Source organism: Dermacentor silvarum, chromosome 4 (assembly GCF_013339745.2).
Source record: "Dermacentor silvarum isolate Dsil-2018 chromosome 4, BIME_Dsil_1.4, whole genome shotgun sequence".
Taxonomy (NCBI): Eukaryota; Metazoa; Arthropoda; class Arachnida; order Ixodida; family Ixodidae; genus Dermacentor; species Dermacentor silvarum.
Window position 1 is genome coordinate 192,758,791 of NC_051157.2, and position 26,862 is coordinate 192,785,652.

The 26,862-nt window shown below is 46.9% G+C and overlaps 1 long non-coding RNA gene across 1 annotated transcript in view; it reads right to left on the minus strand.

The window, feature by feature from the left end:
- LOC125944882 (uncharacterized) overlaps positions 1-23,741 on the minus strand; it is a 30,536-nt gene extending 6,795 nt beyond the window's left edge. Inside the window, exons 1-2 of the long non-coding RNA XR_007466575.1 lie at positions 23,590-23,741; positions 3,355-3,441 (exon numbers count right to left, since the gene is read on the minus strand). This is a non-coding gene — a long non-coding RNA (uncharacterized LOC125944882). The remainder of the gene's footprint in view (positions 1-3,354; positions 3,442-23,589) is intronic.
- Positions 23,742-26,862: the final 3,121 nt, after the last annotated feature.

Consider the following 26,862-nt stretch of genomic DNA (forward strand, 5'->3'; position numbering starts at 1 on the left):
ATGAAAGAGCGGAATACACCTACTGGCACATACCCAGTGATCCAAGTTGGCATCAAAGAGGTTCATTGCCGACCAGCACAGACCGACTGGCGCATACCCAGTACCCCAAGTCGGCGTCAAAGTACTTCGAACAGCGGTACTTACCAGTCCCGCGTCCGCAGTGACCCATATCAGCGTGAAAGAGCTCAGTTACGGAGCGGCACGTATGTAAAAACTGCCACATACTAAGGTACCCAAGTTGGTCCAACTGTTTGTTTCGAACTATACTCCTTTGGACGGCAGAAAACTAAGTGGGCTGATGAAGTCAGAAAATTTGCTGGCGCAAGTTGGATTCAGCTAGGGCAAGGCAGGGGTAAGTGTAGATCAGCAGGGAGAGGTCTTCGTCCTGCAGTGGACACAGGTATAGGCTGATGATGATGATACTCCCTCAGCGCAGCAGCCCGATGTGCCACCCATTCGTACACTGACTACCCAATGACTCAAGTAAGCGGGAAAACAGTTGCATTCAAACAGCCCCCGGAAAGTGCGCGACAGTCAACGTTTTTCCGATAACCGGCCTGCAAGTGCAATGTCATTACTTCACATTGCACTCAGCGGACATCTTCGCATCATCAACGGCAAGTAAAGGTAGAATATCTATCGACCATTTTCCTGTATTTGTCAAGACTGCTGGATTTCGAACCGCCGGTCGAAGATCCGGTCCTGCAACGCGTTGGGATACGTGCATGGACGAGCTAAGGGAACCATCCGGAGACCTGTTCGCGGATATGCTGCGCAGCAGAATATATGGTACTACTCAGCTGAAGCTAACTGACAACTTCCTCGCTCCGGAAGTAAAGCTCAACATCTATGCGCTCCCCGTAGAAGAGCGGAACTAACGCTGATCAGGGTGAAGGGCGGCCTACCAATGAAGACTATATAACAGATTTGACGTAATGATTCGCCATTATACAAGTAAGCTGAGAAGAGATCAATAAGCAGAATTTTGTGCGCGCCTATCGATCTTCCCGCCAGTGCCAATGATATAGTGGGTCGTTAATAATCTTGTTGGAAACTTTCGCCCAGCAAGCCGTTTGAAGCCCTAGCATTGACGTTAGGAAGACGCTAGCTTGTCTAGCGAACGACTTTACTCCAGTGTATACGCTTCCGGCAAGTCAGCCGCCCAACGAACCCGCTTTCGCCGCTATCGTCGTCTCTGACGGATACTCATTTCCAGCTGAGAGTTTGAACGAGCTTTGAGCAGCCTCCGACGTCGCTGTGCGGTTGTAGCGGACCTGACTAGTAATCAGATGCTGACTAACCTACCGGTTGAGAGGGGACGTGATTTCGTCGAATTTTCAACCAAGTGAGGGCCAGAGAAGATATTTCACTTTTTTGGAAAGTAGCATGGGCAATACCGGTTCTGAAGCCTGAAACGAATCGTGCAGCTCTAGACTCACACAGACCAGTATCGCTGATCTCCTGTACAGCGGAGCTAATGGAGAAGATGGCGTGCACAAGACTCACTTGGCACATGGGGCAGAGTCGCAAACTACCGTCGTGCATGCCTGGTTTTCGCAGCGTCTAAGTGGTCAAAAAGGACAACGTGCTGACCTGCTAAGTCATATAGAACATTACAGTCCGGAAGGCCTGTCGACACTTGCTTTTAAGCGCGGAGCACTTTAATGCCCCGGGCTGTCGGCGTCTCATGTGTCATGTCACGCTCAGAAAACACAAGCGCAAAACACGCCCAGAACATGCCAATACCAGTGCAAAACCGGGTACAATTAAACTAACTTCATTCAGAATAATATCAAACACAGGAATACTCATGAATGAATCAAATTAGTTACCAGAAATTCGTTAAAATTGCTTCTAACGCCCGGCTGATACCCGCGCAGCTCAAGAGAGGGCCCGCGCTGAGGGACACTCTATCCCGGCATGGCTGCCGAGCAGCAAGCACGCTAGGAGCGACAGCGGGCGCTCGCCCGTGAAAGGCAGCGCCGACGCAGGGCTAATAAAGCGGTGCGCGCCCGAGAAGCTGAAGTTGCTCGCCAGCGCAGGCAAGTTAGTCCCAACATCGGGCAAAGAATAGCTAAACACGAGATAAACACAGGATAAATCAAGATAAACAAGAGAAAAAGACAAGGGAAACACCGGCGAATCACTGCACCGCACTTCCCCAGCTTTTAGGTTGAGTGGAACTGCATTTCTTTATGGATGTTTACAAGGCTTACGATTGCGTTAATCAAACAGCCATCATCAGCTAGTTACAAGTTACAGGCGTCACGGATCAGCTCTCACACTTCATACATACGTTTCTCAGTGATCGCCACATCAGAGTTTGTTTTGGTGACAGCCTGAGTGATGAAATAAGTATATTTCGCGGCGGACTACAAGGGAGTGTTACACAAGGCACACGGTTATAGTGGATAAGTTAGTAAAATACTAGTCACCCAAGCTTACACAGCCTTCAGTCGGACTTCCTAATGCAAGATATACAGGATAATTTGTATCAAATACAACTGATATAATAGTTGATAGACTAGTTGCTATAGTGGTAGGTATACACGACGACAGGCAGTCATACGAGAAGCAGTCAGACTACAGGCAATTAAGGCAAGCGTCGTATGATCGAGTCACGCTGACTACTACCAAGTTGCTTTGTTCTTTTATGGGTTTTTTCCTGGAGCACGAGTTTCTCAAAATAAACGATTTTTGTTTAATGTATTGCTCAAGCTTCAGCTGGTTACCTATGATGCGCTTTTCATTGCATGTGACATTACGCACACAACCGAAAAAAATTGATATATTTTTGGGGTTCAAATCAGCAAATCTAGATTTGGACCTCAAAACGTTCTATTCTCAAAAATATTCCTGTGGCTAAACCATTGCTGCCTCAAAATTTTTGATATCCTTGTGCAAAGCAGGTTGCAAGCAAACTCCACGTGATGGCCCCGGATTAATTTTGAAAGGGTGGCCTAGAAGCAGTTCGACTTTATCTCGGACCAAAGAGCGGTTTTTCATACCTCACACATCCACGTGCGGCCCATCTAAACTGAAACTAGGTGCTTAGCAGCAGAACACCATAGTCGCTTATATGCGCAGTAGTTTGTTTCATAACTTTATTTCACGTTTTCCAAACTCCTCGCATAAAAACTAAAGTTGTAAGAAATCACCGCTCACCAAAGTATTAATCAAATATAATGCGAAACGTTAGTTTCCATGCTCGTATAATCTTAACTACGAATGCGTATCTTCGTATGACTAAATGTGGCCCTGTGTGAACCATGATTTTGCATGACGAATGGAGTTATCACTCGAAATTCGATGTCTCTCTTCAGAATAACACACAGAATGCAATGAAATTCTCACCGCAGTTGCACTTGTCCGGTCCCTTTCCATTTCCAATACAGAAAGGCTTCTGGCCCCTGCGGCAGGCTACGGTAGTCGATGACACCACTGCACATCGCGAGACAGTGCAATCAGAGACGTGCATATCATATAGAAAACTATTATCTACGACCTGAAAATTTATGTACTCAAATGTACCACTTTTCATATTTAGCGCATGCATTCCACCTTGGTAAATGTAAAAACTGACTTATGTTAACTCGAATGTGTTTCGAAACTGCAAGACAATAATTTGAACAAAAAATATTCCGCATAGTACCTTGCAACTTCGAGAACTTTCACGCGCTGGAAGAAGATCACCATAGTTGTACAAAATATTTATTTATTTATTTATTTATTTATTTATTTATTTATTTATTTATTTATTTATTTATTTATTTATTTACTTATTTATTTCAAGGTACCTTACGGGCCCTAATGGGAGCATCGAGTAGGGGGGTCCTCGTAATACAAATGACAACAGAAAACCGATACATGAGAACTAAAACTGTTTACAGTGATAATGTGCTTGTAAATCAGTGTTACCAATAATAATGGGAAAGCAATACTACGTATATATTTATACTAGATATATTATACTACTTATAATGTACTGGGAAAACCATATATATTTATTTATTACAAGTGCCCTCAATCGGCAAAGCTTTAATGAGGGGAGTGGGGTTACAATTGAAAAACCAATTCAAGATTAAGAACGAGGCGTCCGTATAAAATGGTTAAAAAGGAAAAATAAAAAATGTATAGTGAGAAAACTTACTGCCACAAGCGGCAAAGCTGACCTGACCGAAAACAAGAATAGTGCCTGGACAAATTAAAAAAAAAGAATGAAGACAACGGAAACTGCTGGCAAGTTACCCGGTTCCTGGCCAATCCCCCAGAGTGGGTACGTGCCAGTAACGCCCAGGCTCTACATCTACATCTACATCCACAAGATGCGTGCTTATGAATGTGCAGTGATCATGCGCCGCGCGAACAAATGTAAATGATACGTATAGAAGAAGAAAAATGAAGCGTCATCATCACAAAGAAAAGAATGAAATAAACATTTGCAAAAAGAGTCCTTTCGGTGATAACTGCAGTAAAAGCCGGTAGGTAGTTCTACGCGGATGCATCCGACATTGTTTTATGGTGAACTGGATTAGAACAATGGGTGGGTGGTGAAATAAGCTGGTCACGGAATGACGTGTGATTGTAAATTTATGGAAAGGCAAAGACGGAAAAACTTTCGGCATAGTGACAGCCAAGGAAATGATAAGCTATTCTTCATTAATGTTACACTGGTTGTGCAGTTCAAATTGGAAAGCATAAAGTGAGTCGTCTTATTCTGGACAAGTTCAAGGGCTTGAGGTAAGTTAGCTTGGTTTGGGTCCCAGACCGAAGCTGCATATTATAAATGTGTTGGAACAAGTGTATTTGTCACATGTAAGTGCCGCGAGGTATCGCGAGAAGATCGGAGCAGCCACCCAAGCTCCGTGAAGAACGAAGAAGTGAACGGGTGCACGAGCACAGCGGCACGAGGACGATCTCGCAGTGTTCGAACCAGGCGGGCAGCAGTTCCGAGCTCCTGCGGTGAACGAGATCCTGCCAGGCGAGACGTCCTGTGGCAAGGTGCGGAGGACTGCGGAACCGAGCGTGGACGATGGTGTCCGAGGAACCAGGGCTCCAGCTGCCAGTGCTCAAGACGCTGGCTGACCCGAGGGCCGCTGGTCCCTAAGCTGCCGCACCTGAGCTGTGCCCAGCAGCGTTCGTCTAGCACAGATGTTGCTGTGCTAGACGCGGTCTTCTCGTGCGACCGCCGCACGTGGATGGCGAGCGGCGTATATGAGCTGGACACTGAGGCAGTGCTGGACGTACAACCGTAGTACGTCAGTCGCGAGCGGCGTACGAACCGGACACCGAGGTCGGGCTGGACAAGGCGTCCCCTGGCTGCTGCCGCTACTGCTCCTGAGCGTGCCGAGCCCGAGAAGCGTGCTGCACGGGGCGTGAGCGTGTCGTCGGCGCAGCTGGCTCGAGCACGGGTGAACCCACAGTGCCGTGACAACAGAACCGGGAGCCTCGCAACACGGGACTGTTTCAGTCCGTTTATCCTCATGTGCTGTGTGTGGACGTAGTGGCTGTCGTTACGCTGTTTAATAACTCTCTGTATATATTTTAATGTTATTTTTATTTTTATAAATGCTCCCAAACAACTCTGTCTTTCTTCCGCATCACTGCGCACTAGCAAAAGTGCCGAATAGTCCTGAAACACTACAGTACAATAAATGAGTATTTTCAGAGACAGGTAGTTTACAGAAGTTGCGCCGGAGATAACCTAACATGGGGTTAGCATTACTGGTTATCGTATAATGGGAGATACCCAAGTCAAGTAGCAGTTACGACAACTACACAGCACTTATATGACGATAGAGACGGAAAACAAATGTTCTGACGTGAAACGCGCATTAGTTAGATTTTAGGGTTTAGTTCCAGTTTCCAACTTTTACTACAAATTGCGACATAATTAAGATCGGTTTGTAAGGCAGTCTTATCATTGAGGTCACGGATGTTGCGGTGAACGACGCAGTCGTCTGTATATAAGTGCTATAATGAAGACGGTTAGGAAGGTCAAACAAAATTACGCCAGAACCCATCTCAGGAGGACTGTCGATGGTAATGCGATTAGCATTCCATCAACGTAGCGATACGTCAGACATTGCTGATTTCACATTTATATAAAATATTAGGTGGTAATTCTGAGACTTGCGTTACTTCAGACATGTGATGACCATGAGTGCATGACGACGACGGTATGACGAAGCTAGAGTGGCGATGATGGCACGACAACACGACGCCGACGTTATGACAAAGGATGCAAGACAGTGACTGTCTGACGAAGACGCGATACGACGATGGCCAGACAACGGCGGCATAATCACGCTGGAATGACGAAAGCTTGATTACGATAGAATACCGAAGAATGACGTCGATGGAACGAGGAACTCAGCTTGACGACGACGACATGATGACAATATGATGAACTGACGAAGATGGCATTATTATAGCGTGACGCGGACAGCATTACGACAACAGCATGGCGACGACTGTGTAAGGATGATGGCATGACAACGAAGTCATGGCGAGAGGCGGTTGACGCAGTTTTAACGATGCTCACAGAAAGACTGCGGCGGCCTCATGGCGACTTTACGATATCGATGCAATGACGACGATTGCGTGACGACAACTGTATCACGAAGACTGTAGCACGACGATGGCGTCACGACCACAGAATGACGTGAGTCGGATGACGAAGCTAGAGTGACGACGATAAAACGACGACGGCGAAATCACGACTACAGCATGACAACGACACGTATGTACTACGACTATTTCACGACGACAGCGAGCCGACGACGGAATGACGAGATTCTGGTGACAAAACTCCAACTACTGCGTTACAACGACCCCGACGGCATCACTACTACTAGTGGCAAAACGATAAGTAAACTTTCGCTACTGGCTCGGCGTAAAAGGCGCGATGGCAACGGCATGACGAGTGAGGCCACGAAGCTCGAATGGAGCGAGCACGTCGGCATCACCACCATGAGCGCAAGCTTAGTGGTCTAAGCTGGTAGACAAGTTAGACCACTGGAATCTTCGTCGTTAATAGCACCATACTGAAAGCGATTAGTAAGAAAACACTCGAGGGATTGTAGTATATGATTGTGCAAATTAAGTAACGATACTTTGTACGTTCATTATTAATCATTTATTTTGTGAAACGCCTTAGGAAAAACCGAGAAAAGGCAATCAGGACGGGAAGCTCTGTTTAGTATAGCCATGTCGTGATGATGTGGAAAAGAGCATAACATTCAAGGACGTTAAAAACCTTCGAGTATAATATAAGGCTCCATTATTTTGCAGGGAATGCTGGTTAACGCAATGTATCTGTAACTTAGTAGTGAAAGTCAGTTACCAGATTTATATAAGAGCTTCATCTCCTTGTCCAAATGCTTAAACTTCATTATTTTCACACAGAGCGCTGCATAGAGATTTATAATAAAATTAACTGAGCAACTGTCCTCTTAGCTACTTCCTCTATTTAAGGTATCTTCGACTGGTCGAGTCTAATTCTTCGGCTCAGGGTCGCGCAGATCCGGTATTTTTCCAAGTCAATGCAAGAGAACAAGTAAGCAAACCGAACGTGTAACTCGCTCTCGGGGAGGGAATGATAAAGCGAGACCACGTGACTACAGAAAACGTGCGATTTCGCCTTCACAAAGCTCCTGGCACTGCCGAGAAAAACGGCGACGAGCCGGTGCAACGAGCCTTCGTTGAGACGCCAGCGTGCAATAGCGTACGGTGGACCATTGCCAAAAGTGGCGCGAGTCTGTATTGTGATGACGTGGTGGGAAAAGCTCTCAACTTGATGATGATGAAATTGGTGTTTTGTGGCGCAAAGGCCAAGTATGGCCTAAGAGCCCAGGCCACAGTTAATCAGTTTACAATGAAGTGATGAAATATGTAGCTTATTGTGACGTGGCTGTAGAGGGGCATGAAAAACCGCGGCTGTAAAGTCCGTAAAACGCATATGTAATAAAATTATGGAAATGACCAATGAATGTACTCTAAAACGAGAAATACGTTGAGAAGGGGCGATAAAATGAAGTACAACATGTCCTTGAAACTACAAGGCCCTTGAAACGCAAGGGCCTGGAAGCATGTGTGTTACAAAGCGATCCTATCTCAGCAGCAGCCTCTTGAAAAAGGATGCTTTACGAATGTCTAGTGCCTATCACTTTCAATAGAGCAAAATCATTTAAAAAGTTGACATATGATTTGCTAACTGCTATTGTGCGCGGTAGCCCTAATAAAGGGCATTCGGAACTTGGAACGCAGTTTATTCAGAGGGACATGCACGCAGCGCAGTCCGAAGCCGTCGCTCGTTGCTCTCTGTCTTGCGTGTGCTATTGCGTCTCTCGGGAGTCGCGGACGGGGAGAGAGCCTGGAGTTGGAGAGAGGGTGCCGTGTTGGCGCAACGCGTGTTGCGTTCGGAAGAAGGAGATCTCGTAGTACATAGCACTTTCCTCCCCCTCAGTTATGGGCTTGGTAGCGGTCCGGAGGGCGTCGCTGTCATGTCGACTTTCGCAGGGAGGGCGCCGAGTTATTTGGATCGCACGTGTGACTGGTTTTCTCTGCAGGATCGGCTGGCGGTATCGGGAGTGTCGGTTCAGGAGCGTCATGTTCATTTGACACTAGCCAAGCCATGTTGAAAGAAGCCTGAGGATGGCTGCCTTTAGAAGTGTCAGATGGCGTGGAATGTGCTCTTAAGCGGCGTAGCTGATTGAGGTGTCGACGGGTAACTGTCCCGTTGACGTCGACCAGCCAATATCTCAGGCCGATGCGTTTCTTCACAATGGCGGGGACCCACTCTGGCCTTCGTTCAAATTGCCGGGCAAGCACACGCTGTCCTTTCTCGAGTTTCCGGCAGCGCTAAGTGTTTTGCATTTCTCGTGCGGCCATTGACAGCGGTTCTGGCAGAACAACCGAGATGTGTGTTCGCAGCTCGCGGGAGTACAGGAGCTTTGCGGGGGTTTGTCCCGTCGTATTCTGCACGGTTGTGTGTTGCTTGAACAGAAAGCGTGCGATACGCCGCTGTACTGGCCCTGTAGGTTATTTGCGAGAGAGCGTTTTAGCTATCCAACGTAGCGTTCAGCCTGTCAGTTTGTGGCTGGGTGGTATGGAGCAGATGTTACTTCCGTGATGCCGTTGTCACTGTAGAATTTCTCGATTTCTGCCGACACGAATGCGGTTCCGTTGTCTGATACCACTTTGTGGGGCAGTCCAAACGTTGCAAACAATGAACGCAGGGCTTCGACGACATCTGCTCGATGTTGTTCTTTTCATATGGCGCACTTCAACCCATTTACTGTAGGCGTCCACAACCACCAGAAATGTCGAACCGTCAATTGGGCGTGCGAAAGCAAGTTGTAGGGTGTGCCAAGAGTGTGCTTGGTCTGTCGCAATCCGGAGCTGGGGCTCGTGGCGGAGCGCGTTGATTGGTCTGGCAAGCGGTGCACTCTGCCGCAAGTGTCTCGACTATCCTTGTCTATTCCCGGCCACCACATGTAGCTGCGGGCACACTTCTTCATTGTGACCACGCCTCTGTGACCAGCGTGGATGAGAGCCGTGGCTTGTGGGCTAAGTGGGCCTCGAATTACAGCCCACGATCCAGCGTGATGCAACCACGATCACAGCTCAACTCCGTAGCTCTCTTGCGATAAGCGTTTAAGTTGTATTCTTTGAGTCTTTAAATGCTGCGTTCCTGTAGAGCGTTGTACAGCTTGGACAACGTCGGATCATCTTGTGTGGCTGTTGCGACCATGTCGGCTGTTATCGGAGGTCTTGGTAGCGCTTCGAGCATCCACGGCGCAGCCAACTTGAGGCGGGTCCGCAATGGTTTCGCTGAGGGGTCGGCAGGCTCAGCGCGTTGGCGTTTTGGTGCTTGCTACCGGGGCGAAACACGAGATCGTTGTCATACGCCGACATATTACTGCTCCATCGGGTCATACGGGGCGACAATGCAACACGCGTTGCGTCAACACGGCATCCTCTCTGCAATTCCCGACTCTCTCCCCGTCGGCGGCTCCCGAGAGACGCAAGAGCAGACGCGAGACAGAGCAACGAGAGACGGCTTCGGACCGTAGTGTTTCTCAAGTGCCGCCACAATGTCGTCGTAGGCCACTTCAGCTGGGCTGCTTAGGCTGCACCAAGGCGCAGACGGTGTCGTAAGTCAGCGCACCACACAGCGTCAGCAGGTGCGCCTTATTCTTGTGAGAGTCCGTGATGCCGTTAGCCTCGAAGTAAAACTGGAGGCGTCCCAGCCACGTCCACTATGCGCCATTAAACTCCGATAGTCGGCCTGATGCGTGCGTTGCCATTGCGTAGCACAGGTGTAGGTCAACGTGAGCTTTAAATTAAATCCTCGTCGCCACTGTTATGTCCGCGGTAGCCGTAGTAAAGGGCATTCGGAACTTGAAACGGAGGTTATTCAGAGGGACTTGCACGCAGCGCGGTCCGAAGCCGTCTCTCGTTGCTCTCTGTCTCGCGTCTGCTCGTGCGTCTCTGGGGAGCCGCCGACGGGTAGAGAGTCGGGAGTTGTAGAGAGGGTGCCATGTTGGCGCAATGCGTGTTGCGTTCGGAACAAGGAGATCTCGTAGACATAGCACTATCGAAAAACGGCTGCGGTCCAAGGAACATTGCCGGATGGCTCTCTGAAAGCAGACTGGAAATACTTTCCACGTAGAAGTTCTGCTTCCTGGCATTCAAGGAAAACATGAAGGACGGTGAGCCTCTCACCATATCTGCCACAAGTTGGAGGCTCATCACCAGTCAGCAGATAATTGTGTGTACAATACGTGTGCATTATTCTGAGTCGACAGAATAGGACATCGATGTGCCGTGTTTTCGTTGTGGAGGTGCACATGCCTAACTGTGGTTTTATTACGTATAGCTTATTATTCGTTTCACCCACCCACAAACGTTGCCAATGGTTTTTTTATTTCTTGTGTACAAAAGGTTTAAGATCTTCCGCAGGGACAGTCCAGGTAGAATTGACAGCTTCCGATGCAACTGATGTAGCCACTTGGTCGGCAAGCATATTACCCTCTATTTCCCTATGCTTAGGGACCCATCATACTATCACATCTTTATTAGATGAATAAATAGTGCGCATTAATGAAGATAGCTCAATAAAAACGGGATTCTCGTGCTTCTTTAAAGACACTAAAACTTTTACACCACTTAAGGAGTCTGTGAATATTATTGTCTTTTGTAGTTTGGATTGCTTGATGTGTTTTGCTGCTGATAGTACTGCATAGGTTTCCGCTGTAAAAATACTTCTCTGAGGGTGCAGAATGCCGCACTCAGAGAAAGAAGGACACAAAGCTGCATAAGATATGCCGGCATGCGAGTTTGACGCATCTGTGTAAACTTCAGGGCAACAATACTTTGACGAAATTCTAAAAATTGCATGTGAATGTGTGTCTGTGGAGCATGTTTTGTGACCTCGATAAACTATGTGTCACATTCTGCCACCCGCCACTGCCATGGAGGTAGCAACTTTGCTGGTGGCATTAGGCGATATTCGAGCAACGGGACCCCTATTTCAATACTTAGCTTTCTGACATGCAGTGAAAAGGGTTCTCTTGCTGTAAGTCGGTTGTGAAATAGTGTGGCAGATGTATTGTTTATGGTCGTCTAACAGAGGTGTTCAGCGTTCGAATGAACTTTCAGAAAATAAGTGAAACTAGAAAATGACCTCTGCAAATTTAAGAGACCATTCATTCGATTCCACGTAGTCTTTGTACAGGACTTGTCATGACGGCGCCCGTGGCCAATCAGGTGCCTAAATGATGAATCGGATCCAGCATTCTTAACACGGTTGGCGCAGCAGAGTGATACACCACGGCACCGTAATCTAAGCGTGATCGTACTATGCTCGTGCACAAGTTCAACAAGCACTTTCCCTCACTGCCGCATGTTGCATGTGACAGTACTTTAAGAATGTTCATTGTTTTTAGGCATTGAGATACCTGATGTGGAGAAGGAAGGATAGTTTAGAGTCTAGTATGACACCTAAAACTTGTGCTCTGCGTTTAGAGGTAGGCGTTGGCCAAGGAGTTCGATAGTGGGCTCTGGCACGAGGCCTCTCGTTCTTGTAAAGAGGACGCAGGAGCTTTTCTGGGGATTTCCCTTAAATCCGTTTTTGTTTGACACTTTGTTTAGGCAAAGCTGATCATGTAGTTCGCAGACGGCGAGGTTGCACGACTTAAATCCGATTTGCACATCGACCTATGCAGAATAAAAAAATACCTTGCGGGATAGGTGAACCCAAGGAGTTAATTTTTGTAATGAAAAGGGTACAACTGATTACGCCCCCCTCCGGCACCCCAGTTTCCTGGATAAATGATCTGGACAAAGTATTACCCATTCGAACATGGAATGTCTGATTTGTTAAGTAACTTTCAATGACGTTTAGCATGTTTCCCCGGATACCCATTCCTGACAGATCCCGCATAATTATGTAGCGCCACGTGGTGTAGTATGCTTTTAAATGTCAAGAAATGCCGACAAAAAGCACTGTTGATGCGCAAATGCATCACGAATGCTAGCCTCGACGCGTACGAGGTGGTCTGTTGTCGACCGCCGTTCCCTGAAACCACATTGATGTGGGTCGAGAAACTTTTTGGATTCGAGAAAGTGCAACAGATGGTGATTATTGATCTTTCCGAACAGCTTACATAGGTCGCTGGTCAGTGCTATTGGGTAGTAATTTGATACCTAGGATGGGTCTTTGCCCTGCTTCAAAATTGGGAAAGAGCTTCCTTCCACCTAGCTGGAAGGTATCTGGCGGTCCAAATTGTGTTCAAAAGTGCGAGGAGCGTAATTTGCGTGTAAGTGTGTAAGTACTTGAGCATGTCGCACATATCCTGTCAGCCTCCCGGCGCGGAGCTTTTGCATGCGTTCAAAGCAGCTTTCAGTTCAGCGATACTGAAGAGATGAAAAGTCAGGAGCTGGACGGAAACCCGTCTGGTCGGGAATATGCATGACAATGATTGCAACGGATACCGACCACGAAAGTTAAAAAATATATAGTAAGACGTTTTTCGGAGATTTTGTGAACAAGGCTCCCGTGCGGGAGGCGAAACGTCTGATTATATATTTTTTAACTTTCGTGGTCGGTGTCTGTTTCAATTGCTGTAATGTCGAAGAGACTGTTGTATGAGTCGTTTTGTCTGCATATGCGGTCAAGTGCGTTATGTTGTTCTATTTTCTTGTAATGGATGAATGTTTGGGAATAATGCACAGAGCTAGACACACGTTCGAAGTATTCCCCAAGCGCATCAGCTTGGTCTTCTAGGCTGTTCCCTTCGTCATTTACCAGGGGTAATGGGTGGTATTGTTGCCCCTTAAGACTTCGTATACAGTTCCATACATTTGCCTCCTGGGCATAAGAATTAATGCCTGAAAGAAACCTTTCCCGGCTTACCCTCTTAGCTTGCCGTCGCGTTCGCCTTCCCTGTGATTTAATGTGTTTCAACTCGACCAGGTCTTCAGCTGTTGGCGATCGACAGAGTATGCTCCATGCTTTATTTTGTTTTTTGCAGTGCCTGCTTGCAGTCTTCATTCCACCAAGGCACTCGTCTTTTGAACGACCCTGCCACTTGTTTGTGGAATGGATTTCTCTGATGCGTCAGTAATAAACGCGGTAAAATACGCTACTGCGTCGTCTATACCAAATTCACTGATAAAATCTCGCGATATAAATGTCGATTCTTTAAAACGTTTCTCATCGGTGGAAGCTACTTTCCACCTAGGGACATGCGGAGGGGAGTTATATTGAGTTACTAAGTTTAGTGTGATTGGAAAGTGGTCACTTCCGAATGGGTTTTTGATTACACTCGATTCTAAGTCGGCAAAAAGGGAAGCAGAACCAATCGCCAAGTCTATTGATGAGTATGAATTGTGATGAAGGTTATAATAGGTTGGCTCCTTTTTATTGAAGAGGCATGCACCGGAGTTCACGAGGAATTTTTTTATGAACCTACCTCTCGCGTCGCTTCGTGAGTCTCCCCACATCGTCTTATGAGCGGTAAAATCTCCCACAAGTATGTAGAGTTCGGGAAGCTGATCAATGATAATTCGGGGGTATATAAATGGAGCATACGGTTACCAACTTACTGAAAAGAATTGCCCCAACTGACACTGCCTCAAGGGGCGTCTGAAGGGTGACATATTGACAAGTTACAGACTTGCCGGCAACTATTGCTACACCGCCAGACGAGGCATTCGCCAAGTCACGGTCTTTACGGTAGATGGTGTATTGACGAGGAAAATTTGTATTTGTGGGTTTTAGATGTGTCTCTTGAACACACAGCAACTTTGGATTATGTTTATGTAGAAGCTCTCTAATATCTTCGAGGTTATGAAGAAGTCCTCTAACATTTCACTGTAGTATTTATGTATCCATTATGAAAGTGTTTTGGTGTGTTTAAGAGAGGAAAGCTATGTTAGCACACAGGGCCCTTTCGGGCCCCGTGATGCGGGGTCTGTCTTTCTTGGCGCGCTCCTGAGAGCTGCGCCGGTTCTTCGGTGTCTGAGACGCTGATACACTCGGTAATGTATCCATTGCCTCCGCCGAGGCGCTAGATGCCCGCTCGCGGTGTACGCTCGCGGGTGATTCGGGCTTCTCTGCATGAGCAGAGGCCCTAAAAGTCCTAGATGCCGCAGGCTCGGAGGGCTGCTGGCTGTTCTTGCTGGGTGGCGGAACAGCACTAGCGCCACCGCCCCGCAGTGGGGGTGGTGGCGCTACCGCCGGTCCACTCTGCGTGGCCCTAACGGTCGCCGAGAACCGTTGTGGCACTGCCCCCTGCCGTGCCACTTCGGAGAATGTCAGTCCCTGTACAATAGAGAGGCGTTTGCGCGCTTCTTTGAACGAAATGTTTACTTTGACTTTTAGAGCGGTGGTTTCTTTTTCAATTTTTTCCATGAAGGACCGCAGCGAGAATAAGCAGGGTGTTCACCGTCGCACTTAGCACAGTGGAGTGGGTCACTGCAGTTGTCCGCGGTGCGGTCATGCGACGCGCACTTTGCACAGGTGGTACGGCCTCGACAGCTCTGAGAGCCGTGACCGAATATTTGGCACTTCAAAAAGCGGCGTGAATATGGTATGTACGGTCTGACATTGATTTTCATGAAGGCTGTTTCGATCTGTTCGGTGAGTGTGCTGGTGCAAAAGTGAGAATGAGGTGAGAATTTCTTTGTCGTCTAGTCGGATGTTAATTCGCTGCACATATGTGACATGTTGTTCCTTCCAGCCCTTTAAAAACTCATTCGCAGTCATTTCTGGGAGGTCTTGTTCTGAAACTACACCTCATGTGCTGTTGAGGGAACGATGTGGTGCTACCGGAATTTGGATGTCAACAAATGAATTAAGAGTTGTCAGCTTCTCGTATTGTACTTTGTCACGAACTTCAAGCAGAAGGTCGCCACTGGCCATTTTCGTGATTTTGTATCCCGGGCCCAGACTGTCGGTGAGGCACTTTGCGACAACAAACGAAGATAGCGTTCTTACAGTCTTTCGGGGGATTTCAGTATGGATAACATGGAAACGTGGAAAGATTTCCTTGCTCTTGGCGAAAAAGGGTAAATATTCATTGGTGCGGCCTCTTTTCAAAAGAGGGCGATCAGGTAGCTTGGGGAATGAGCTTAAAGCCATAAAACTATATAAATTTCGGCAGCTGTGCCAGCCGTCCACCACGGAGCCCAACAAGGCGACGCGGCAAGATTCCGCATACTATACAAAGCTTGCCAGCGCCAGCAGTACACAGCCACTATAACCTAGTGTATGTAGCCAAAACTGGATGTGGTACACACGGATAACCCTTGCCGCCTGGAAATTCACAAGTAAGAATAAGTGAAAAGAACACAGGAAACATGAAAAAGGCGAGAGATAAAGACGAAGATTGGAGAGGGGGACAGGAAAAGGCGATTGCCAATTTCCTCCATGTGGGTCAGTCTGGAGGTGCCGTCTATATGAAGCAGAGGCCGAAGAGGTATCTTGCCTCCGCCGGGGAGCCTTAAAGGTCCGAACACCCGGCATCGGCTCAACCCCCAGGATCCCCCTTTCCCCCAACACGGCTAAGCCACGCACCACTACACACGGGAGGGTCCAACCCTCTTGTGCTACGTTAAGTGGAGTCGCAACACACCAAACGCCTGCTGACGCAGACGGCCCTGCGGGGAGCTCTCAACCTCGACGACTACTCCAACGAAAGGGGTCGGAGAGCCTGAGAGCCATCGACGCAGGAGGAGGAAAGAACCAGCCAAACGCAATGCGCACGCTCCTTTTCCAGCAGTCGAATACAACGCTCCGAAATGTCCAGCCGAAGGTGCTATTAGTCTCACATTTCCTAATAACATATTTTAGATGCGGAAGTATCAAATGGCTCATTGAGCTAAAAAATGTCGCAGTTTCACTCGAAAGGCGAACAATGAAATGCGATAGCAAATTAGTAGAGAGCTATACGAAGTAAGGATAGTAGTTTTATCAGCTGTATAAACTGGACATGCAGCAGCACCAGCAACGCGCAGAACTGTTGTCGACGCCGACGGCGTTTTGCCCGCGTTCGCACCGAACGCGCTCGGAATTGGTGACTGTTTCCGGCGCCTCTAGGGGCGGCTCGGACGTTTTCGACGAGATCAGAACTGGACACTCGTCGAGCAGCGACGGAATTCTTTACCATCTGCTCGCCTCACAACGTTTTTATATAAATACGCATTTGGTGCCGCAGCTAAACGCCGTCTCTCCTCGCTCCCCCCCTACCGTCCCCCCACGGCCTTTATTGCGACACAAGAAGTCACGTTTTCTCTTTCCATATATATATGGTGATTGTAAAGGAGGAAAGAGACGCTTAAATCTGCAGCCCTTCAGGGAGCATGGCCCAGAACGCGCGTTTGCTCTCCGCCATGCGTAGTAGTAGTAGTAGTAGTAGAGGTTGAGGAAAAAAGGAAAGATGCATGTTTCTGTAGCCCTTATAGGGAGCACGGCTCAGCAACTGAGGGACGGGGAAAGGGGGATAGAAAGTAGGAAAAGTGGAAGAAGGGGAGGGAGAGGTTAGTCGTCATTGCTCCCCTTGAAAGCGCGCGCCCCTCGCGCGCTTTCACTCGCACATACAGCATACGGCGCGCGGCGACGATTTCATCGCCGTTGACGTCATACGAAACCTCACGGCGACGGCGACGCCAACGGCGGACATTCGCTTTGAGCGTCCATATAATTGCTATCGCAATAAAAAAAAAGCCAGCAGATCCCACGCCCTGTGGGAATCGATTTTATGCGAAGCAGTGTGCGGGAAGCCTACCAAGTTAACGAAACGACCATGAGAGCAACAAGACGTAGGCGGCTGTTTCATGACCTACATGACACCCATGTCATGGCATTCATGTCATGAGTCCTGAGGAGTCCCTTTAGCTATACCTAAGGGACCTTAGGGCGAAAGCTTTACTCATACTCGTGACTATGACTTCTACCACCATCCATTAGTGTTTCCTTCACTTAGTACGCACGTCCAAACCCATTTCAGTGGCTTTTTAGTGTTATTCTTTTTTCGCTGAGTCATCCTCATTTTTGCTGAAACACGCTCATGACTATGATTTTTACCATCGTCATTGATTATTTCCTTCACTTAGTGTCCACGTCTGAACCCATTCCTGTTGTTTTTGAGTGTTAATCTTTTTTCGCCGAGTCATTCTCATTTTTGCTGAGTCATACTTGTGGCTATGACTTTTGCCACTATTCTTTAGTGTTTTCCTTCACCTAGAAGCCCGTCCGAACCAATTCCAGCGGTTTTTGAGTGTTATTATGTTTTTTTGAGTCATTGTCATTTTTGCTGTGTCGTGCTCATGACTATGACATCTACCATCATGCTTTAGTGTTTCCTTCACTTAGTACCCACGTCAGAACCCATTTCAGTGGATTATGAGTGTTAATGTTTCTTCGCTGTGTCATTGTCATTTTTGCTGAGTCATGCTCATGACTATGCTTTCTAACATCATCATTGAGTGTTTCCTTCACTTAGTGTCCACGTCCGAACCCATTCCAATGATTTTTGAGTGTTGAACTTTTTTCGCTGAGTCATTGTCATTTTTGCTGAGTGATACTCATGACTATAGCTTCTACCAGCATGCTGTAGTGTTTCCTTCACTTAGTACCCATGTCAGAACCCATTTCAGTTGCTTTTGAGTGTTAATCTTTTTCGCTGGGTCATTGTCATGACATACATGACACGCATATCATGACATTTATGTCATGACCTATCAATCATGTTCTTCATACACGCCTGTCAAACTATACCAATTTTGGTACCTATTAAGTTAACGATACGAGCATGAGAGCTCCAAGACGTAGGACGTAGGCGGCTGTTTCATGACCTACATGGCAAGCATGTCATGACATGAAGGTCATTACATATCATTTATGTTCGTCATATACTCTTGTCATAGTATGCCAATTTTGGTACATACCAAGTTAACGAAACGACCGTGAGAGCACAAAGTCGTAGGTGGCTAGACAGATAGATACTGTCAAAGTAGAAATGCTTCGCATTTCAAATCGCCGATTACGATACTCCCTAATACGAAATTTGAGCGCAGCTGTATACGTGTTTTCACATCACTCGCGCATCGGCAAAACCGTTGCCATAACAGCAGGCTTAATTTTTTATAATTTTTTTCTCAGAAGCCTGGCTTACGAAGCACCAGCGGAGAAACTGGCGCTCGTGAAGCAATTCCCGTTTACCTGCGGGGTCTTCTAGCTGATATAGCCGTGCTTTATTAGGGGCCCGACGCGGCCCGCGCTGTCGGCGTCGGCTTCGCGTGTGCTCTGTCGTGATCACACTCAAAAACAAGTGCTCAAAGCAGGTTCAAAACAAGTGCAGAATTGACCAAAACCGGTTCAAAATAAACTACCGTGATTCACAATAATTTCAAAGACAGAAATAATCAACCATTAAACGCATTAATTAGCAGACACTCATTAAAATCAGTTCCGAAACACCAGACTGGCACCAGCAGAGCTCAAGAGAGGGCGCCACCACCATACCGGTCCCGTGAATTAGACGCGAAGCGTGGTGCGCCAACTGTGGTTTGCCTGTGGTGTTCTCGCGGGAAACACCGGCCCATCACTGATTTGCACTTCCCCAGGTTCCTCATTGGGGCACCTATATTAGCGCTGGATTGGAACTACACAAGAGCAGATTTTGAGCAGAATTGGAGATAAATTAAGCGTTGGACTTGAGCAGGATTTCAGCCGGATTGGAACTGCATTTGATTTGGGGCGTAGAATGATCTTGAAGACGTTCCGAAGTAGCGGCGGCAGACGGCGACGCGGCCGGCGCGTTTCTCGGGGCGAGCTCTTGGCGTTCGCTGCGGAGGCGTCGAGCGTCACTGCCGTTGGCGCGGGATACAGTGCACTAGAAAATATTGTAGCGCGGGAGGAGGCGAGTTTCCATTAGAGACTCGGCTATGGCGCTGACGACCGTCAAAGAGAAACCAGCTGCCAAAAAGCGGCCTACTGGGTTTTAGATGCGAGAGCATCTTATGCTCGGGGCAGCGTCCGTTCTGCAGCGTCCGCACCCATACTGCGCATTCGCAATTCTCCCTCATTCTCCTCTCTTACGCAGGTGTGCGCTCTCCTCCTCCCTTCTCCCCCTGTCCGCCACAGGTGCGGCGCAGCAAATCATTGCCTATTGACCCTTTTCGTGGAGCAGTTTGTTTTAGAGAAACAAGATGGCGCTCACGGCGGCGCGCCATACGTCTCCTCAGCGACCGCGCGCGAATACGAAACCATTCCCGCTTCTATTTTGCTTCTGTGCGATCAGCTGTCGGAAATGCAACCGAGTTTTCGCTAACACACTGTGCTCTTATCATGCTAGATTGAATCATGCGGATTGAAGACGTGTGCAGTAGTTGGCTGCAAAAATAGTGACTGGCGTGTTATGGAATGGAATGAATTTGTGCGGCCAAGTTCGCGAACCGCTGCTGCAACTGTCCGAAAGTGTTACCGGCACTTCCGAGATGCACGGCTTTCCTCCAGGATACAGAAATTTGCTCATCCGCCAGCCTTGTATCGCTAACCTTCAAAGAAAGGGCTTCATCCCCAGAACGTCGGCAAGAGTGAGTACCACTCGTTAAACAATGACAGTGGGAGTAGCGCCGTTTCTTGTCATAGTAAGTTTCGCGCACGTTATCTATAAACATCTGTCCCAAATGGCAGGAAAACTTACGCCCACTCTATCGCCGACGTATCAAGAATTAGTGAATGGGCGCACACTTGAATATATGCGCACTGTATACGCACAATAAATGACGGACTACACCTATGGCGCTCGAATGGTCGAAGCTAAATGTTTCGTGACGGTCCACAAGAGTAAGCGACTTACTAGCCGTAAAATATATTTGCTACAAGGTATTACAATGTACAAGACAGCTACGTTTCAAGCGTTGTGCGCAGCAAGAACAAATGTATCGGAACTGAGCACACCCGCGAGCGATTAGGCAGAAAATAATCAGGTAGTGGCCGCACCGAGGAACTTCACTGAGTCAGAAACTAACAAGCCACTGCTTCAAAATATTTGCCGAATAAAGACCAAAAAGCAAAACACACTAATCCTGACTGAATTCATAATCGGAAAGCTTGGATAGCTTGAAATACATATTTAGCCCCACTTTCAGAACAAGTACCATCTACGCTGCTTGCGCCGTTTGGACATAGCTTAATCGGCTTCGAAAGCGCTTTTGCATGTTTTCTGAAGCTGTGGTCAGAGCTTTATGTCGTCCACCTAGTCACCGTCTACGATATCTCCGACAACAGAGGTTTTCTAAGCCGCGCCGGTGTCATACACTTCCATTGTAAACAAGGAGGCAACGGAGGCAGTTGAGGCAAGCAATGGACACCTAACCACGTGATCAAATATGGCAGCGCCCACGGGATCACCGCGAAAAGGGTCAATAACTCTCTCTCTCCCTCTCGCTCTAAGGGTACGCCGGTAGGCGGCGCAAGTGTCGCGGCGCAGTATAAAGCGCCCGTTCGCTGTGCTTCCGTCATTCTCTCTCTGTGCAACGATGCGCGAAACGCCATGAACAACGTCAACGTCGGCGCTAGTTGCAGCGGCAGAGCCACCGCCGCGGAGCAGAGGAAGGCTCGGGAAGCCGGGGTTGTTGCGTTCGGAGGTTCGGGCACAGCTGCAGCGTGTGCGACCGGCTTTAGTTCGACAACAACCTGAGCAAGGTCGGGAGCGTCCAGAACGAACGTCATCGTCGAGGCAAGTCGCGACCGTTCCGATCGAGGTGCAGGAACTCGTGCAATGCCTACCCAGGAACGTTCCCGACGACCCGGCGATCGACGTACACATCCAACGAAAACAACCCCGTATGAACGTCTCCTCTCTTCTCAATACATTCTCTCACTCTAACTTTCATTGGGTTGTGTTGCCCAGTGAAACGAAACGGAAACTCGATGCGCACCCCCCGCGATGCTTTCGCATCTCACCATCGTTGCCCGTAGGGTGAGATGATGTGACTTTTTTTCCTCTTCTTCCGAGCTCCAACCCCAGCACAATGCGGCTGCCTGATCTCGGCCCGGTGAAGGGCAGCGCCGTTGGTTTACTGGCTTGTATATCCACGAACGACCCCTTGTTGTGGGCTTGGGTGAAAGGAGTGCTGCCATGTGCTTACATCAGACAGCGTTGTTTGTGGTACAGACAAGCGCTATAGTTGTGCACGAAGGACGTGAGCGAGTACGGGGTGACTTATAGGGGTCAGTGTAATAAAACGACAGGGTTGAGTTTGTGTGGTATTTTTTCGCCGATTAGATTATTCGCTGAGCATCATTGATTTGTGATCATTGTTAGTTGCCACACCCAGCAAGCTTAGGAACTGTAGCTTGCTTCGTCTTCTTCTTTCTGGGGTTTTACGTTCCAAAACCACTTCTGATTGAGGCACGCAGTAGTGGAAGGCTCCGCATTAATTTTGACCACCTGGGGTTCTTTAACGTGCACTACAACGCAAGCACACGCGCGAAATGCGGCCGCCGGGGCCGGGATTCGATCACGCGACCTCGTGCTCAGCAGCGCAACGCCTTAGCTGACTGAGCCACCCCAGCGGGTTATTGCTTGCTCATTTTCAGGTAGTAACTTCCGGAACGTGGCATCTGAGTGAAGAGCTTTGAAGTTCTGAATGCTGGACGAGTTGGTAATAAATACTGACGAAGAACAGCGCGATAACAAGGGTCGAGAAAGAAACATGACACAAACGCAGTGTTAGCTACTGGGGTTTATTGTCAGAAACACGAATATATGGCATGACACGATGAATATCGTATGCCACCCGCCAGTGGACATCGTCATCCTGAGCCTATTCATGTCCATAGCAGGACGAGGGGTGGTCCCATAGATCTTTATTTATATCCTGTCTTGTGACAATTGACCGCGCCTGATGTCTGCAAATTTTCTAATTTCATCACACCACCTAGTTCTCTGGCGTCCCCGAGTGCACCTCCCTTCTATTCACAACCATTCTCTATCTCAAGCAGATTGCAGGCTATCGACCCTGCGCAATACATGTCCCGCCCAACTACATCACTTCCTTTCACTGTCAACTATACTACATACAAAACGTCTGCTGCCAACGTTTGCTGTGCAGTCCACACCGCTGTGGTCCTGTTTCTTGAACTTACGCCTCACATTTTTCACTCCATGGCTCGTTGCGCGGCGCCTAACGTCTAAAGTTTCCTCGTTAATATTCAAGATTCCGCTCAATATGCTAGTTCCGTTAGAAAGCCATTATGGTGCACCGTTCTTTTCAAGGATAGCGGTGAGCTAGCTGCCGGTCTTGATTAGGTATTGAGTTTCGTATGTGCTCCAACCCAGCTTTATTCTTAACGTTCTTTTTTCATGAGAGCGGTTGCCTGTAAGTAATCGGCCGAGACAAATATACTCTTTAATATGATCTAGAGGCTGACTGCCAATCACGAATTGGCGTTCGCTTGTCAGACTAGTCAACGCTAACTTTGTCCTATAATAATAATAATATTTAAGCCTACCCCTGTGGTTGTCGCTTAAGGTCCTCAATAATTTGTTCCAAGAATTCATCGTTGCTGAAGAGGATAATGCCATCTTGCTGAGATATTCGCCGTTGATCCTCACTCCTAATCGTTACCACTCAATAGCTCAAATGCTTCTTCAAAGCGTACAGTGAATAGCACTGGAAATTTTTCATATGGCTATGTGGCTTCTGCAGACAACAAAAACGTGTTGCAAGTGGTATAAATACGAAAAGCCTTGCAAGCATTTCGTAGTGAAAGAATGCAGGAATTATGCCGGGATGTCTTTGCAATTATCTATAAAGATTCGGAAGCTACCTTACTTCTTCAAAAGAGAAGCGGGAAAATACCGATAAGGAAAGGGGTCAGAGAAGGCGAGAATCTCTCCGAAGATAGTGGGCACACACTCGTAGCTACATGTATACATTACATTGCATGCAGATGTGTATCTACATTTATACATACATGCAAATATAAGTAGTCCATGTCATATGAATCTGTCAAAATGTCAGTACTGTGCGTAATGTATGCATGCTCGAAGCTTAAACCGTACTTACTTGTATCCGCGACAAAAATGATGACCAGGAGAGAGCACAGGGCCAGGCACTTAATACTCATGGCGTGCAGCAAAAAGGAGAAGCGACTAAACGCTGTTGAATATATCGCAGTTGATCGTCACGAATCAGCTGAAAGTGAAAATTTAAATAGTAAATAGGTTTTCCGAAAACAATATAGGCCGTTCTTGCGCAGATAATCCGAACCAATGCAGATTGCATTGCCTGCAGACAGTAGTTTTTAGACAAGTACAACAAACTCACAAACAACATAATCAACAAAAACATCCCGAGGAAAATAACTTCGTTAGTAAATAATTATGAAGGCATATAAGTAAATCACCGTGACGCCGGAACGCAATGATGTTATGTCAGTACACACTCGCACTGTAAGGCTTGATTCAAACAGGCGTGATCCCCCTCGTCCCGTCACCGTCATGTCGCCGGTGCCCTTTAGGACAAAACGTTTCCTCGCCACTTTTTTTTTCAAAATCGAGACCTCGGACACGCAAAGAACACAAGCCAAGGTTGCCGGCATTCCGTTTTTCAGAAGAAACCAGCGAGGAAACGCTGTGCCATGAACAGGGTGCCGGTGGCATGACGGTGACGGAACGGCGCGGAACACGGCTGTGTGAATCAGGCTAAGTAGTTCAACACATAACGTGAAATTCAACATTATTTCACCTAAACACTGGCCCAGCAGCCATTTACACCTCAATATGTTCAAACTCCTACTTGTACAGGCACACCGTGCACTTTTTATTCTTGTGTGACTGCCTTAGACGTCCATTTATGTAACAAGAGGCCATGATGTCAGACAGCACACTGTCATGTTTACATATAAGCACTGAATCAAGTCAGTATCATATCTCTAAATGTGTCGCCCATTCGTTCTTACAACGGCTAAACTGTCCTCGTTAAGGATTAATTATGTAGTTTTCGACGAGGACCTCATCACTTCCAGCTTTCCTCCACAAACAATCTTTGATGATAAACTACGAAACACATCGGGGTGCAAAGCCACTAACTCGTCTTCTTGTATTACAACCGACTATAATACATTTTGAAGAAACGTTTTCCTGCAGTAGGTAAAAATATCAGTGCAGAATTCCTTCACAGTGCTTGCCTCAGTTCTGCGTAAGCGTAAAATGCGTGATAAACTTCTATGTAGAGCACGTTGTGCATCCCTGAAACTTTCTCAGCGCAAGTTTTCTTTTTTTTTCAAAGCACTCAAGCAATATAAAAAGTTCATAAGAATACTGTGCATATTCAACACATTGAACACTCACTTTGGAATCTGCATGAAGCGAAGTTTGCGTGACATGGTGAATGAAATGCTATAAATTTTCGTGCTTCATTCCTGCATCTCTGGCTTAAACACCCGTGCTACGAAATGTCACAACTCTTACATTTCCCTTTATGTCTTCATTTCTTTTTATTCACTTTAAATGTGCCGCCCGCTTCATTGCCAATCCCCCGCTGTGGGTATGTGCGATAGAATACAAATCATCATCATCACCACGCGGCAATCACGTAAAAGAGGGAGATGGCGCTGCCATGATAGACGTATACGAGAAATAGTGGCCTAGAAAAGCCGGCACAGAGAGGTTAGAGAGGTTCCCTTTATAAAACGTATTGTGCTCTTGATGACGTGTACGTATTTCTTGCAATGAAAATGAAAATCACTGAACAATCTCGTAGAAAGAAAAAAGGCGAGCAGCCTGGGCGCCTATAATGGTAGTAAAGATAGTAGTACTGTCCTTCGTGCGAGCTGTTCGACAAGACAGCAGCGGAAATCATCCAGTCAGCAGTCACGGCGAGGGAAGTTCGCAAGGGTTCGCAAGAAAACTTCGCAATAAAACGGACGAATTCAGGGTGGAGCTCGTGGACAGACATAACGTTTTGAATAAATACAGTCAGGAGAGAATATAATTTATCATGAAATAATAACTAATTTCATAACGTGCAACTGAAGGCAGAGATAAAGAAGCAAGATCGAGAACAAGCAAGCTCTTTGGTCACATAGGACTAACCCCCCAAAAAATCGACAGCATGAACGTGCCCTCCTCCAGAAATCGGATTCAATTTGCTAAACTAAAAAAAGATAACGAAGATGAAAATAACTACAGTTTAGAATATAAGATATAAATGTTGAAGGAAGCAGTAACGGATGAGGCAGTATGAAGTCGATAAGGAGGAAACTTCGAATTTTATGGCAGAAGATGAATGTAGTAAACGATGAGCAGTCATTATCACCAATTTTAGTGACAAATTAAAGGCCACAGAACAATTTATTACTTATTCGTACAGCAGACAGAACAGGCACGTGCCGTACGATTGACGGTAGTCACAAACAGTAAATCTTCTTATGTAGATAGGGATACGTGCAGAATGATTTTGCGAAATATGTAGTAGAGGAAAAGCGGCCACAGGAAATGAAATAGCTTCCGATTAGATAAAAATTCAGGGGAATATTTTACTTGAAATGCTTGCAACTGTTTGCCGCAATGTCACATAACTTTACCTGTACCTAGAACTCAGGAGAATACCAAAACCTTATTATCACACAAGAAGCGACACGTTAAATAACTGAATTATATGTCCAATGTCGTTCTCTCACTACTCACTAAAGTCATTTGGATTGTAATAAGAGAAATACTTCCCTTTAGTGAGCCAAGAAAATTGGTAAGAGTAAGCAAAAGGTATTCAACAATGAATCACATCCAATAAATCCTCATTTGACTGAAAAATCCGTAGAATATACCCACCATGCTATAAGGCTATTAAAGATAATAAAAAACAGGCCCTTCGAGAAGGCGCGCCATTCAGTATAAGTGTAGCTGTCAAGAATCGAATGAGTGGTCAAACAGTGAAAAAAACGGGAATATTTTACCAAATATAAATCCAACTTCTATAGCTAAAATATTCACAATACAGGCGGGAAATATTGATCGTTAGTGTAAACGAATAGTCAAAAACTTTTAAAAAACTATTCGCTTTATAACGCAATGACACAATTGTAGGCGTATATGAAACGCGACAACTAGTATGCTTAAGTGTCTTGTTGTTTCATTGCGTAACCCACAAAAAATCAAGCCGTTAACCGGAACAACTAATGTGATGGTATACGTAGCTTTACATTTCATAATCTTATCAAAGTGGGTAAAATGCCAAATTGCTCGGTTACTAAAATTTAAATGCAATTTAAGAATTCCAGGCAGTTAGAACCAAGTAGGAGCCCACCACTACAGCGCACCTCATACTGAGATGCGGGTT